Below are 16325 nucleotides of genomic sequence, written 5' to 3' on the forward strand. Positions count from 1 at the left end.
GCAACAACACATCATCAGTAGGGTAAAACTAACCTGTCTCACGACGGTTTCTGACAACTCGCTCTCAAGGTGTTCTTTAGTTTTTTTAGTAAGGCAGGTATTAATGTCTGGGCAAAATGTGTATGGGAAGGAATAGTGAAGCGCGGCCCGACCACTTTAAACATGTTTCTGAACCTCTACCACAATCCTGAATTCTCTACCACAGAGGAGAGTCTCATATCTGCCACTATGAATTATTTTGCTATCGCTGCGTTTGAAGGCTGTGGGGAGAAGTGGTTGTCGATTCATTTTTTTCGCCTCGTCATACCGATTGGCCCTTTGGGGTGATGTCGGCGCAAATGAGTAGTCATGTCACTCGAATAGGCTATCTGCAATCAACAGAGCCTACATGTTGTAAAAGTTTTATCCAACACTCGTTGGCAACCCCTGTTATAGTTTACAGGGAAACCGAAATGTTCCCAGACGACAGACCTGAATGATACTGGGGCGTCTTCTAGTTCTGGCTCGCCAATGCTTGCCATGTTGCTCCTTTGCATTTAGCTAACTGCTAATTCCTTCATAAGCTAAATTGCTGCTACGACGGTCTCTCAGCTCTATTCTCGCTGGAGTGAAATAACTAATGACAAAACAACTTTTTTTTTAAAGACAACTTTATTACTACGTGGATTTTTTTCCCACGTTAATTTATACGCCGTTGGTTTATGCAATAATATTTTGATTTACAATTAAATATACAGATATTTTCTAGCTATAATATATGACTAATGTATTGTTCGGTTCGCAGTGCGTACCCAACCGTGCACCGTGGACCCTGTACCGAACAGTTCAATATGAATACGCATACAGTTTCACCTCTACTATCCATAGAGCATTCTTAAATCACTGTATAAAAATCCTCACTAGTACGAGAAGGCCATCGAACAGTTTGTCAACCAGACTATGAGAAGGACTTTAAAGTAAGGCTTTCACATGTTTTCCCCCATTATGACATTTACATTAGTTTAATTGTTAATGAAATTATGTTACCAATTTTGAATTGATATTAAATTTAATTTTGTTTTCAACAGTAATTCCTCCATGCTCCACCCATGGCCCTCTGAAGAACTAAACAGACCTGTGCCCTCTGGAGATCGGAAAAGCCATTAACCCCTTTGAAGAACTGAACAGTCTGTGCCCATCTGAAGAAATGTGAAGTCTGTGCCCCTCTGAAGAACTGAATCCCCTGGTTAATCCCCATTTCCCATATGCTCTTTCATCCACTGGCACATTGAATGTTTCCTGTCCAAGCACTGAGTAACCCTATACATTTTCTTTCATTATTATGTAGAGTCAATCACATACACGATCACATTATTACACATCAATGTGATTTTACTCCTTGCTTGGACTAACTCATTCTTAGCGCTTTTGTCTGTGTGTTATTGTTTTTTTGTCTTCCCAGTCAAATCCTGTCCTGCCCTTAGTGGAGGAGTTGGGCTCTTCTCCAACACCATCCATCCATCCATGATGAACCTTTTTCTGCACTGAAGCCTCTGAACACCTCAACCCTGTCCTGCACTGAAGTAAAGCCTTTGAACAGCCTTTGAATTTGACTTAAATGTCTTTATTAAACGTTTTAGGTTCAAATAATTTGTCTTTGATGATTTTTGTAATGTTCTTTGTTGTTCGGTCCGCAGCTATACCATGGGTATTCCATCCTCCTCAATTATTAAAGTCACAAGCCTCCACTACAATACAGTAATAGTAATGCCATCAACACAGTATTGGTAATGCCATCAATACACTAATGGTATAAATAAATGTACAGAACATTGCTACTTATATTATAAAATCATAAATATCTCATCTGTAGTTATGGAGCTGTCTGTGTGATTTATTTTAGAATGCATTGTTTTAAATGATAATGACCCAAACGAAGCCAGGCGGGCGGGTTGTCGACTTTGATGCCTCGCTCAATTAGAATGTGTCTCTATTTTTGCGTTTTTTTGCTGACCCTGTAGTCACACAGAACAATACAACTGTTGTCATTATTCACTTTTTATTCGCATTTGAATTGGAAGAGGTAGGGTTAAGGGGTTTTACCAAGCATGCTAAATTAGACCATTTCGTCCACTTATGGAAACACAACATTGCTATCAGCAAAGATAAAATTGGAGATATGGACTATCCTACTTGCATACAGTCAGTGCTCTGCCTGTCCCGTTCTTTCCACCTGCATCGCTCTGCTTGCTCCGCCCGCCCGCTTCTGGTGAGTTTTTTTGTTTTACTGTACTGTGTTTTACTGTATGTCATGAAAAGGTCTGTCATTAGAGATATTAGTTAGCGCTTTCAAATCTCACCCCGTTTCTGAACACAAACAAAATGAAAAGAAAAGCCTCCTTTAAATCCATTCACTTTCTGTCTGTTACGGTAATTTTAATTGGAAAGATGGAAATCTCAAAGAACAGTGTGGTTATTAGAGAGGAACAGGAAATTCTCTGTCTACGTTCCAAATGGCAGCACACCTATTCCCTTTATAGTGCACTACTTTTGACCAGGTGCTTTGGTCAAAAGTAGTGCACTATAAAGGGAATAGGGTGCCATTTGGGACACAACTTCTATTACCGCAGTGTGAATACTAGGGTTTACCCTACCGACTGTGTGCCTCCAGTATCCAAAATATCAAAGCGTTTTTTGTAATTACTATTTCAAGTATTTCAAGGGACTCAACCATTTCCCCAATCTCCTCCTCTCCTCCACACAAGTTATTCTCTAGAACTTCAAAGTTGGTAATATCATTTAACCCAGCTTTTCTTCTCCGTTAAACAAAAGGGGAGCAGAAAGAAATCAAACCAAGGACAAGAAGACAGAGTATGCATCCAAAATGGCACCATATTCTCTATATGGGCCCTGGTCAAAAGTAGTGCACTATAGAGTGAATAGGGTACCATTATAGACGAGTCCAGCGTGCAAGACTAGCAGATTGTGTGGTGCAGTGGTGGAAAAAGTACTGAATTGTCATACTGAAGTAAAAATAAAGATACCTTAACAGAAAATGGGTCAACTAAAAGGAAAAGTCACCCAGTAAAATCTTACCTGATTAAAAGGTCTAAAAGTATTTGGTTTAAAATATACTTAAGTATCAAAACTAAATGCAATTGCTAAAATATACTTAAGTATCAAAAATGTAAATATTTTTTGTGAGGCAACTCGAAACAACGGATTTCAAATTCCTTATATTAAGCAAACCAGATGGCACAATTATTATTTACATTTTTTATTTATTTACGGATATCCAGGGGCACACTCCAACACTCAGACATTATTTATAAAAGAGGCATGGGTTTAGTGAGTCCGCCAGATTAGACACAATGACCAGGGATGTTCTCTTGATAAATGTGTGAATAAATGTGTGAATTACACTATGTCCTGTCCTGCTAAGCATTCAAAATGTAATGAGTACTTTTGGGTGTCAGGAAAAAAATGTATGGAGTAAAAAGTACATCATTTTCTTTAGGAATGTAGTGAAGTAAAAGTTCTCAATAATATAAATAGTAAAGTACAGATACCCCCCAAAACTACTTAATTAGTACTGTCATGTATTTTTTACTTAAGTACTTTATACCACTGATGTGGTGGAACACTGAGCTAACTGATCTAACAGATCTGTCAGACGCATCACAGAAGATGCATTTACCCTCTGGTCAAAAGTAGTGCACTATGTAGGAAATAGGAGGTCATTTGGGACTCACTAAGGTGATAATGTGACATATGATGCAGTAATCAGGTTCACAAACAAACCAAAGAAGATAGAGATGGATGATGGGTAAAATAAGGACATTGTGGGATTGAAGAACAGAATAGGAGGAAATCATGTCAGACTTATTCACTGACTGAAACATCACCATCAGAACTCATTTGAGCAGGGTCTATTACCCAGGACTCATTGTGGATTCCACTCAAAGCACAGTGGGAAGAAATAGAGAGAGAGAGAGAGTATCCTACCCCAGTCATAGCCGAAGGAGAAACATCTAACGAGGCAAGGAGAAGAAAGTCAATCAACTCCAGCAAACATTCTTCATCAGAACTAATCAAGGACTCCCTGGAAAACAGTGGCCATTGTTACCGAGTGGACGATCCTGGCAACAAAAAAAAAAGAAAGATCCAAACTGTAGTACTGATTGTCTCCTCTTACTCTTCTGCAGTGCTCTGTGTCTGTCTTGTGTGTCTGCTGAGTTATGTACTGTACAGATGGGGAGGATCTGGAATTCTGGATACAGTAAAGGTGCCCACATAGTAGGTCCAATTTGCTCCTCGCAGAACTCGGCTAGGCGAAGCAAACGTCTGTGCCTCGCATAATCCCTTAAAAGACCTTCACTTGAAGATTATATGTTTGTCCCTCTTTAGACGGCGTAGCAACAACATATAAGTGGCTTGCAAAAGTACTCACCGACCTTGGAATTTTTCCTATTTTGTTGCCTTACAACCTGGAATTAAAATGTTTTTTTGGGGATTTGTATCATTTGATTTACACAACACGTCTACCACTTTGAAGATGCTAAATATTTTTAATTGTGAAACAAACGAGATAAAACAAAAAACATAACTTGAGCATGCATAACTATTCACCCCCTCCCCAAGTCAATACTTTGTAGAGCCACCTTTTGCAACAATTATAGCTGTACGTCTCTTGGGGTATGTCGCTATAAGCTTGGCACATCTAGCCACTGGGATTTCTGCCCATTCTTCAAGGCAAAACTGTTCCAGCTCCTTCAAGTTGGATGGGTTCCGCTGGTGTACAGCAATCTATCTTTAAGCCATACCACAGATTCTCAATTGGATTGAGGTCTGGTCTTTGACTAGGCCATTCCAAGACATTTAAATGTTTCCCCTTAAACCACTCGAGTGTTGCTTTAGTAGTATGCTTAGGGTCATTGTCTTACTGGAAGGCAAACCTCCGACCCAGTCTCAAATCTCTGGAAGACTGAAACAGGTTTCCCTTCAATAATTTTCCTGTATTTAGCACCCTCCATCATTCCTTCAATTCTGACCAGTTTCCCAGTCCCTGCCGATGAAAAACATCCCCACAGCATGATGCTGCCACCACCATGCTTCACTGTGAGGATGGTGTTCTCGGGGTGATGGGAGGTTTTGGGTTTGCACCAGACAGCGTTTTCCTTTGGCTAATACCAAACGTGTTTGCTTATTTTTTCTTTAAACCTCTTAGGGATCCCTTATACCCCACTCCCGTTCGAATCCCATTAACGGGATTGATTTGACAACATCCAGTGAAATTGCAGTGCACCAAATTCAAAAACAGAAATACTAATTAAAAAAATTCATAAAACATACAAGTGTTATACATCAAAATAAAGCTTAACTTCCTGTTAATCCAGCCGCTGTGTCAGATTTCAAAAAGGCTTTACGGCGAAAGCAGACCATGCGATTACCTGAGGACAGCACATGAAAATCCGATTTCAACCAGGCAGGTTTGCGACAAAAGACAGAAATAGCTATATAATTAATGCCTTACATTTGAAGATCTTCTTTTGGGCACTCCAAAATGTCCAGAAACATCACTAATGGTCATTTTGTTCGATAATGTCCTTCTTTTTGTCCCCAAAATATCAATTTATTTGGCGCATTTGATTCAGAAATACTTTGTAGGCATGTTGGGTGAGTTGTATCTAATAAGTTACCTGTAAACTTGGTCCAAACATTTCAAACAACGTTCCTAATCCAACCTTAGGTACTCTAAAACTTAAATAATCTATCAAATTTAAGACGGAATGAACTGTTTCTAATACCGGATAAAAACAACGTGAAGCGTGATCCAGGCCACGCGTACCAAAAGACTTGAGTCCATCTGAGGGACACATGGAAAGAATAGGACTACTTCTTAATTTCTAAAAAGAAAAACATCAACCAATTTCTAAAGATTGTTGACATCTAGTGGAAGCCATAGAAACTGCAACCAGTTTCCTAAAAAAGGGATTCCCGTAGAAAACTAATGGAAAACACACTGACCTCAAAAACATTTTTCCCTGGATGGATTGTGCTCGGTTTTTCGCCTGCCAAATCAGTTCTCTTATACTCACAGACATCATTCAAACAGTTTTAGAAACTTCAGAGTGTTTTCTATCCAAATCTACTAGTCATATGCATATCCTAGCTTCTCAGCCTGAGAAGCAGGCAGTTTACTTTGGGCACGCTTTTCATCCGGATGTGAAAATACTGCCCCCTAGCCCGAACAGGTTTTAAGCAATGGCTTTTTTTCTGGCAACTCTTCCGTAAAGCCCAGCTCTGTGGAGTGTACAGTCTTAAAGTGGTCCTATGGACAGATACTCCACTCTCCACTGTGGAGCTTTGCAGCTCCTTCAGGGTTATCCTTGGTCTCTTTGTTGCCTCTCTGATTAATGCCCTCCTTGCCTGGTCCATGAGTTTTGGTGGGCGGCCCTCTCTTGGCAGGTTTGCTGTGGTCATAATAAAAATTCATAAAACATACAAATGTTATACATCAAAATAAAGCTTATCTTCCTGTTAATCCAGTCGCTGCCATATTTAAATAATTGATTTAATGGTGCTCTGTGGGATGTTCAAAGTTTCTGATATTTTTTTATAACCCAACCCTGATTTGTACTTCTCAACAACTTTGTCTCTGACCTGTTTGGAGAGCTCCTTGGTCTTCATGGTGCCACTTGCTTGGTGGTGTTGCAGACTCTGGGGCCTTTCAGAACAGGTGTGTGTATATATACTGAGATCATGTGACAGATCATGTGACACTTAGATTGCACACAGATGGACATTATTTAACTAATTATGTGACTTTCGAAGGTAATCTGGTTGCACCAGATCTTATTTAGGGGCTTTGTAGCAAAGGGGGTGAATACACATGCATGCACAGTAATATTTTTCATGTCACTTCAATAATTTTGACTATTTTGTGTGTGTCCATTACATGAAATCCAAATAAAAATATTTTTAAATTACAGTTTGCAATGCAACAAAATAGGACAAACGCCAAGGGGAATTAATACTTTTGCAAGGCACTGTAGCCAGTATACACTTCCTCAAAATAATCAGAATTAATCTACAAGAAATCTGTAAATAACTGACGTTTTTGCCAAGCACGTCTTAGTCGCACAATTTTACATCTAACTACGTTGTATAATATGTTCTGTGCAGTATTTCTCAAGTGAAAAAATTTGCATGAAAACTCGTTGAATGACAACAAACACTTAATTGAAGAATCTTGTCCATTGTTCCCACTCCTACTAGGAGTAGTACCATAGATGATAGACCACAGCTTCTCGTTTCCAATGGAAGCAAATTAATCATAGTGCGCAGAACAAGCAAGGAGGTGGGCAGGCCAAGCACGAGCTAGCAAGATCCTATTGGTGTGTTCTAGCATGTATTTGCATATGTCCGTTAGTCTGTGTAGTGCACGTGCGCAATAACTAAATTCGCCCTTGCACTCATTATAAAGAGCGCAATGTCTTTACACTTTGGCAAAGGTTAAAGTCTACCAAACTTAGTCCACTCTGTTCGTAAAAGATTCTTGTTTTGGAAACAGAAAATTGTATTGAGGTCAATTGTTTCATAGTTGACAAAATTAGCAAAATGTAGTGCCAAAATCAATTTTGGTCCATCTTCTCCCACTGCCGGCCACAAATTTGGTTGTGAGTGGATACGCCAACGGGATGCTGAACATTTATACATCCGGTGAAATATCTGGCTCATTGTTCTATCTGTGGTAGTACTGTTGATCAATGACCAACGAATGGGCATAAATTTCAGCTACCGAACATCGAGTTGCCTCACGAAACAAACATGTGCGTGCAAACAGCCAGAAAAAAACCCTGCCGAACACCATAACAAACAAAAACGTAAAACTGTCTTGTTATAATAATCTTTCCAATGTTATCTGCCCATCCGTTCACTCTCACACCATTCAATTCAGACAGGCTAGAACAAATAGACAGAGTGACAGACAAACGAATGGGACAGATTTTTGAAAGAGGTCCATTTATTTCACACACAATCGTTAGTTAGGCACCCCTCTTCCAATATCCCCACCCCATCTACCCCCCTTCACTCTAATTGCATCTGAGTTAACAGTGGAGGTAGGCGAGGGGTGGAACATTCCAGAGCAGTAAGATAACTTCACTCTAGGGCTCCTTTCTCTCCAAATGAAAGGCGTGTGGAATGTTGTGCCAGAGCTCTGACAGGTAGAGAGGAAGAGGAGCAGAAAGAGTAAAGAGAACGGGGAGAGGGAAGAGAAGTGGGGTGCTGTTACACTACCACGATACAAAACATATGTGCTCCTCCTCCCCCACCTCCTTCTCAACCCACCTCATCCCCCGCTCCACTTCCTTCTCAACCTCCTCCCCCATCCTCTTCCTCACCCCACCCTCCTACCCCTCATCCTCGCCCTCTCCTCACCCTGGGGCGGCAGGGTAGCCTAGTGGTTAGAGCGTGTGACTAGTAACCAGAAGGTTGTGAGTTCAAACCCCTGAGCTGACAAGGTGCAAATCTGTCATTCTGCCCCTGAACAGGCAGTTAACCCACTGTTCCTAGGCTGTCATTGAAAATAAGAATTTGTTCTAAACTGACTTGCCTGGTTAAATAAAAAAAATATTAAAATAAAATCCCCCCCCCTCAGCTCCCTGCTCCCCTGTTAGGGTCTAGGAGCTGAATAAAGGCATTAAAGAGTTTGTCTAAAGCCTGACTGCACCAAATGCCCCAAATGCCTATTTAATCAAAAGAAAATAAACCTGGCCACATTCAAATATTGGGTAAATCAACCTGCCAATATTGGCTGACCCGCAGAATTATAACCTGCTGTCTGAGGTTTAGGTTTGGAGACTCAGGGTGCTTCTGAAACGGCACCCTATAACCTATATAATGGACTATTTTTGACCAGAGCTCACATAAAAGTAGTGTACTAAATAGGGAATAGGGTGCCATTTGGAATGCAGACATGGAGTCATGCTTCTGGCCTGGTCTGTGTCTTCAGGCCCCCGCTCCTGTTACCTAAACACACTGAGGAAGGAAGAGACACACCCAGACCCAGCACTGGGGATGAATGGCTTACCATAGATACACATATCACCTGGAAGGAAATTAACTAAAAAAGAAAAGGTTATACTGTTTTATACTGTTTTATACTGAAGCAACAATAAGTTGCGTCAGATTTAGGCAGAGTAAGAACTTCAAGAGCTTAAATTGTTAGGTGTAAGGACAGGCCCATTACTCTGTAGTAGTACAACACTAAGGCTACCTCTTTGGAAAGTTGTGCAAAGAAAGCCCTACTAAGTTATGTTGTTGAAAGCTATGTCGTTGTGTTGTCAGGTATAAGAATAAGGATGTCTCCTGACAAGGTTAATTGAATAAACATGGTATAATGGCCAACCTTCCCCAGAGTCACAAGGTCGGCCAGGTCATGGGGTCAGCATCCTCAAGGTCGCGTGGCATGCAGTAACCCATGGTTACACACACAGCCTGTTGTTTATTATGGACCACATCACTAATGCCATTTAAATTAGCCTGTCTATCACCCCCCAGCCCGAAGCAGACCGTCCCGCGTCACTGTCCTTCTTCCCATCTTGAGGGCCCCTTAAAACAGGCCATCATTGTCTGGCGCTCTAGAGAAAGACGTTCTGCGTCTGTGTTTTCACTCCTCTGCGGTGGAGTTCATTAGGCTGTCAGACAGACAGACGGACAGTAATGTGACCCAGCAACCCAGCCAGCCAATGGAGCTATGGGAGCATGGGACAGCTCAGATGGAGGGATGGAGGGAGGGGATGGGGGAAGGATGGAGAGCACAGAGCAGCTCCACCGGAGGACCAACAGAGATTACTCTTCCTAATAGGGTTCATTAAGGTAACACGATAGCTCTGTCTGCGTATAGTAGTAGAGGAAGAGGAGAGTAGGCTATGCAAAGAATCAGCATGATGTTGATGTTGTTTTCCTGGCTCAGCCCTGGGCCACGTTGCGAATTCCAGAATCCAAATACTTGGTAACAGGAGCTGCATTGTGAGCAGCTGAAGCCCTGCAGCTGATGGTTGGGATAGGATGGACTGTTTGTATGGGTCTCCAAAATCTTCTGTCTGGCCACATAAACTCTTAGCACAACTTTTCAAAGCAGTAACTGTGGGCTACCACAGTAGCTAGCTCCACCTGGGACATCACAGGATCACAGACCTGATTCTCCAGCACAGCCTGTCACGCTTGAAGCCCAATCAGTCTTGTCACTGGGACTGGGCTGCTGCCACAGTCACAAACTTTGTGTGTCCAATAAATTCACCTTGCGGGGCAAATTTGGCCTGGGGGTGATTTTATTTGACCCACAAATTTTTCTGAGCAAAACAAATGACAAAAATATATATTTCTAAGCATTTTCATTGTTGCACATAAAAGACTGAAAAAACACCAGTAAATCAGCTCCAAGTGATTTTAGTTTTAAGAAATGTGTTCCCAAGTTTTCCCACACTTAGTAGAAAGACACATGATATAAGGAAGGTTTGAAATTACATTAGGGAATCCTGGCCTATAGCCTAGGCCTACTCTATGCTATACACGCTCAGCCATGCATTGAACAGACTTTTTTTGCGAAAAGTAATTGAGTTATATTACTAGCCTAAATTATGACTATCCATGCTACTTATCACATTATGAAAGTAGTATTCACCCACCTTGGCATTTTTCCTATTTTATTGCCTTACAACCTGGAATTAACATGGATTTTTTTTTTTGGGGGGGTCATTTGATTTACACAACACGTCTACCACTTCGAAGATGCAAAATATGCTTTATTGCGAAACAACCAAGAAATAATACAAAAAAACAGAAAACTTGAGTGTGCATAACTATTCAACCCCCAAAAGTCAATACTTTGTAGAGCCACCTTTTGCAGAAATTACATCTGCAAGTCTCTTAGGGTATGTCTCTATAAGCTTGGCACATCTAACCACTGGGATTTTTGCCCATTCTTCAAGGCAAAACTGGTCCAGCTCCTTCAAGATGGATGGGTTCTGCTGGTGTACAGCAATCTTTAAGCCATACCGCAGATTCTCAATTGGATTGAGGTCTGGGCTTTGACTAGGCCATTCCAAGACATTTAAATGCTTCCCCTTAAACCACTCGAGTGTTGCTTTAGCTGTATGCTTAGGGTCATTGTCTTGCTGAAAGTCGAACCTCCGTCCCAGTCCTCAAGAATTTCCCTGTATTTAGCGCCATCCATCATTCCTTCAATTCTGACCAGTTTCCCAGTCCCTGCCGACGAAAAACATCCCCACAGCATGATGCTGCCACCCATTCTTCACTGTGGGGATGGTATTCTTGGGGTGATGAGAGGTGTTGGGTTTGCACCAGACATAGTGTTTTCATTGATGGCCAAAAAGCTCAATTTTAGTCTCATCTGACCAGAGTACCTTCTTCCATATGTTTGGGGATTCTCCTACATGCCTTTTGGCGAACACCAAATGTGTTTGCTTATTTTTTCTTTAAGCAATGGCTTTTTCTCTGGCCACCCTTCCGTAAAAGCTCAGCTCTGTGAAGTGTACAGCTTAAAGTTGTTCTATGGACAGATACTCCAATTTCCACAGTGGAGTTTTGCAGCTCCTTCAGGGTTATCTTTGGTCTCTTTGTTGCCTCTCTGATTAATGCCCTCCTTGTCTGGTCCGTGAGTTTTGGTGGGCAGGTTTGTTGTGGTGCCATATTAATAATGGATTTAATGGTGCTCTGTGGGATGTTCAAAGTCTCTGAGATATTTTTTATAACCCAAACCTGATCTATACGTCTCCACAACTTTGTCCCTGACCTGTTTGGAGAGCTCCTTGGTCTTCACGGTTCCGCTTGTTTGGTGGTTCCCCTTGCTTAGTGGTGTTGCAGACTCTAGGGCCTTTCAGAACAGGTATATATATACTGAGATCATGTGACACTTAGATTGCACACATGTGGACTTTATTTAACTAATTATGTGACTTTCGAAGGTAATTGGTTGCACCAGATCTTATTTAGGTGCTTCATAGCAAAGGAGGTGAATACATATGCACGTACCACTTTTCTATTTTTTTTTGTTGTTGAATTCTTCAAAACATTATTTTTTTTCCCATTTCACATCACCAATTTGGACTATTTTTTGTATGTACATTACATGAAATTCAAATAAAAATCCATTTAAATTACAGGTTGTAATGCAACAAAATAGGAAAAACACCAAGGGGGATTAATACTTTTGCAAGGCACTGTGGGTTTTGCAAGGCACTGTAGGCAAATGCAATGATGCATGGAATGCCTTATTATAATGGTGAATTTTTATGGGGAGAGTTTAGCTTCCTTAAACTAGAAACTCATGTGCCGCCAATGCACTCTACCACATGGCATTGCAGAGCAGCTAGCTAACAGCCCCTTGTTATTCAAAGTACTATAACTCTCTACCCTCATTCTGCTGGTCGAAAGAGGAGTTGAGAAAAAGTCTGTGTTTGGCTAATTGAAGTGATATGGTACAACATAAATTAGATTAACAGGATGAATAGTTCCCAGAAAGTCTATATTTGGTGTGGTGGTAATTATGTCCCCCGATTGTGGCAGTCAGATGGTCTTAAAGCATGGTAGGGCAATGGGAGGTGGAAATGGGGTATGTGTGTAGGGGAGCCAGGAGTTAGGCTCTCTCACAGATGATTTGGCTAGTTCTGGCTGCTAACGAAAGAGAGGGAGGATTTTGGGGGGTGCTGATCATCTCTTTGGCATAGAGCCATACTCCATCGGTCTCAATCTACCTTCCCTCAGCCCAGGGACAGACTGCTCCGGCCCCCCTGGATGCATCATGGATCCTGACAGTGTCCAGCGCCAACCACATAAAGGCCCACACTGGACATACAGAGCTTTGCTTTGAGACCATCCGGGGGGGACCAAACAGTTGGCCTTAATAGGGCATCCACATGGACAGTGCAGTAGCCTACCAGTCCCAGTCCTCATCCCAAACAGTGCTGGATTTAACCAGACAGGATGTACAGTAACAACGTTGTACAAACGTTGCCATCTCATCCCCAGGCCAGCCTCCCAGCCATGGAAAAGAGACGACTGGAGGGAGGAATGGACATTGAGGATGCGTCCCAAATGGCACCCTATCCCCTTTATAGTGCATTACATTTGATCAAGATCCTTGCAAAAAGAAGTGGACTATATAGGCAATAGGGTGCCATTTGTGAAGCAAACCAAGTTTTCTGAAAGATGTGTTACCATGGGAAGGACTCACCCCTTGTCCTTCATTCTGGTGGGGTTGGAGGGTATATGGTACAACGGAACTGGGTATGTCTGTGCATAGCGTAGGACCGCAATCCAGTTGTTTTATTAATTAAAGCCATACAGATATTATATCAATAGAGGCTTGCATCCATGGCCCATAGCCTACTGAAATGGGGGCATTCTCACTCATCCATCCTAGGTGTGCTATAACGGATATAAAGGATGTGCAAACCACCATAGTGCCAACATTCAGTTGAATCACCAACCCTGTGCCAGGCACCAATTAGGCAGCAGAGCACCCTGAACCCTGACCTGAAACAATGGATATTCTGGTACAGTACAGTGACACTGAGGCTTCCCCTTACTCCACACACTGCTTACGTTATTGGGCCAGTTGCTTCCCCATTCTGCTTTCTTTGGGGGTTTCCGATATGTAAACTGTGATAGCTTGTTTTTGTCAGACCTGGCAGATTTCAGTGACTGAAAGTGGAAGCCTGACGTGCCACTGTAACTACAGTGAATGTAGGATAACTCTAGAGGAGAGAGATACACACACTGATAATCTCAAGGGACTTGAGCGTGTGTCAGGATCATTCCTGCTCCAACTACACTACTCCCACGTGAAAGAGCGAGAGAGATAGAGGGGAGAGAGAGAGGCACATATAGAAAGAGGGGGAAAGGGAGAGGGAGAGAAAGAGAGGGTGTTGGGAGTGGGTCAACTCTGCTTATGTTGACGGGTAAAGGGTTGTAGTGAGATTGGGGGAACTACACTGATACACTGCCTGGGATAGTTGTCCCTAAACTGCAGGAAGCTGCATGGTGTTATAACCTCTCACAATGTTGTCAGGACAATTCATGGAACTGGGAGGGGAAGTGATTGGAGATTACTTTCCCCACTTATGCACTGGTCCTAAATGGCGCCCTATTCCTACTTTTAACCAGAGACCTCAAAAGTAGTGCACTATATTGGGGATAGGGTGTCATTTGGAACATACGATGTGTGTGGAGCCTGGGGAGGTACGTGCTAGTAGCATGGATCAGATGGTTTGCTAAAAGAGCATGTAAAAGTGGTCTGAGAGATAAGGCCCCCTGGAAAGACCGCACTCAACGAGCTGTATAAGGCCATAAGCAAACAAGAAATTGCTCATCCAGAAGTGGCGCTCCTAGTGGCCGGGGACTTAACTGCAGAAAAACTTACATCCGTTTTACCTCATTTCTATCAGCATGTCACATGTGCAACCAGAGGAAAAACAACTCTAGATAGACCATCTTTACTCCACACACCGATGCACATGCAAAGCTCTCCCTCACCTCCCATTGTCAAATCTGACCATAATTCTATCCCCCTCATTCCTGCTTACAAGTAAAAACTAAAGCAGGAAGTACCAGTGACTCGCTCAATACGGAAATAGTCAGATGAACGCGGATGCTTCGCAACAGAACTGGTTTTGCTAGCATAGACTGGAATGTGTTCCGCGATTCATTCAATGGCATTGAGGAGTATACCACCTCAGTCACCACAGATGACGTAATCTCAATCGCACTCCACACTGCCCTTTCCCACCTGGACAAAAGGAACACCTATGTGAGAATGCTGTACATTGACTACAGCTCAGCGTTCAACACCATAGTGCCCACAAAGCTCATCGCTAAGCTAAGGACACTGGAACTAAACACCTCCCTCTGCAACTGGATCCTGGGCTTCCTGATGGGCTGCCCCCAGGTGGTAACGGTAGGCAACAACACATCTGCCACGCTGATCCTCAAAACTGGGGCCCCTCAGGGGTGCGTGCTTAGTCCCCTCCTGTACTCCATGTTCACTGTTCAACAAACTATCATGGTCCAAACACACCAAGACAGTAATGAAGAGGGCAGGACAACACCTTTTCCCCCTCAGGAGAAAATATTTGGCAGGGGTCCCCAGATCCTCAAAAGATTCTACAGCTGCACCATTGAGAGCATCCTGACCAGTTGCATCACCGCCTGGTATAGTAACTGCTCGGCATCCGACCGACCGTAAGGCGCTACAGAGGGTAGTGCCTACGGCCCAGTACATCACTGGGGCCAAGTTTCCTGCCATCCAGGACCTATATACTAGGCGGTGTCAAAAATTGTCAATGACTCCAGCCACCCAAGTCATAGACTGTTCTCTCTGCTACCGTACGGCAAGTGGTACCGGAGCGCCAAGTCTAGGTTCAAAAGGCTCCTTAACAACTTCTTCCCCCAAGCCATAAGACTGCCGAACAATTAAACAAGTGGCCCCGAACGATTTACATTGACCCCCCTCCCTGCTGTTTATTAACTATGCGTAGTCACTTTACCACTACCTACATGTACAAATGACCTTGACTAACATTGACTCGGTACCGGCACCCCCTGTATATAGCCTCGTCATTGTTATTTTGTGTTTTATTTTATTTTTTACTTTAGTTTAATTAGGAAATATTTTCTTAATCAACAATGCAGTTCAATAAATAGAGTTAAGGGCTTATAAGTAAGCATTTCACGGTAAGGTCCACCTGTTGTATTCAGCGCATGTGACAAATAAAATTTGATTTGAAATATAGGTATGTAACCTAAATGGCACCCTATTCCCTATATAGTGCACTGCTTTTGAAAGGTAGTGCTGGTGCACTATATTGGGGATAGGATTACATTTGGCGGACACGACTTGGAATGCTGGAATGTTTTCTTCTAGCAAAATAGAATTACAATAAAAATGGCCTCCCTCGGTCCACTATTTCACGGCAGGTTTTAAAACGCTAAAGTGCAGAGGTGTAAAAGTAGAATTCCAAATCCAAGACCAAGACCATTTTTATATCTTCTTTATCCTTAGTTTCTTTTTTATGCAATCCCTCCCATTTTATAAACCCCTCAAGCCACCTTTGTAAATTCTTTCAAGGCTCTGAAGGGGAGAGGCTTGGAGCCAAGGAAAAGCCCCAGCAACATAAACTATGATCAGACCTTGGTTCAACTATATGAAATCAATCCAAATACGCTAGCTGGGCTTGATTGAGCTTGCCTGGCGCAATAGAACCAAAATAATAGTTGCAAAACTGAAACCTCCTCCTAGCTGTCACTTCAGGCATGCTAAA

Source organism: Oncorhynchus keta, chromosome 4 (genome assembly GCF_023373465.1).
Source record: "Oncorhynchus keta strain PuntledgeMale-10-30-2019 chromosome 4, Oket_V2, whole genome shotgun sequence".
Taxonomy (NCBI): domain Eukaryota; kingdom Metazoa; phylum Chordata; class Actinopteri; order Salmoniformes; family Salmonidae; genus Oncorhynchus; species Oncorhynchus keta.